This window comes from Pongo pygmaeus, chromosome 5 (assembly GCF_028885625.2).
Source record: "Pongo pygmaeus isolate AG05252 chromosome 5, NHGRI_mPonPyg2-v2.0_pri, whole genome shotgun sequence".
NCBI classification, from domain to species: domain Eukaryota; kingdom Metazoa; phylum Chordata; class Mammalia; order Primates; family Hominidae; genus Pongo; species Pongo pygmaeus.
In genome coordinates this window covers 91,698,890-91,699,695 of record NC_072378.2, presented here as the reverse complement: position 1 = coordinate 91,699,695, position 806 = coordinate 91,698,890, and the positions used below count along the sequence as shown (strand labels likewise).

The following is an 806-nucleotide window of genomic DNA, read 5'->3' as shown; positions in this document are numbered from 1 at the left end:
GAGAGAGGCATAGAACAGAGTCTCCCTCAGAGCCGTCAGAGGGAACCGACTCTGCCAACACCTTGGTCTCAGACATCTAGCCTCCAGGAGTTTGCAACAACAAATTTCTCTTGTTAAAGCCACTCAGACTGCGGTAAGTTGAAGAAAACTAGTGCATATGTTAAGTGGTCTTTCTGCTCTCCACTCCTCCACTATGTCCTATTCCCCACACAGCAGTTAGAAACATGTATATATATAATAAAGGACTGCATTCTCTCCTCTTTATTCTCCCAGTGGGAAAGAAGAACTGTCATTAATGTCAAGTGGCAGTTGAAGCAACACCAAGAGCTGGCTTCACATTTAGGAAAGAATGCTGTGCCTTCTCATCCTTGTCGTGGTTTCTGGTGCTCTACACATTCAGAGAAACTTCTCTTGTAACAAACTATAGAAATGATTCCTGAAAGTATACGCTTTAGAAACAAGTATTTTTTAAAGTACCAGTAAAATTGTATTGCCTCTTTGTTAAAAATCCTCCCATAGTTCCCCATGTGCACCTGATCTACAATTCTATTCTTTCTACGATTTCTTCTATGACCTGGCCCCTAAAATCAGTCTGCTCCAACCAGAGTCCCTGGCATATAATAAGTGCCTAATTAGTATTTGTGAACTGATAGAATAATTAAATTTTAAATCAGCAAAACTATTTTTGAAGTTTTTTTTAAAAGATTAATAATGGAGAGAATAAGACCAAGTGCATAAGTGTTGATTAAACCAGAATGACCTTGCAAAATTTCATTCATTCATTCAACACACCTCGTTAATACATG

At 38.5% G+C, this 806-nt stretch overlaps 1 non-coding gene across 1 annotated transcript; it reads right to left on the bottom strand.

Annotated features, from left to right (window-relative positions):
• Positions 1-241: 241 nt before the first annotated feature.
• Positions 242-452, bottom strand: LOC129039642 (small nucleolar RNA U3). The gene has a single exon (XR_008503375.1). It is a non-coding gene; the product is annotated as a small nucleolar RNA U3 (small nucleolar RNA).
• Between the last annotated feature and the right edge of the window lie 354 nt (positions 453-806).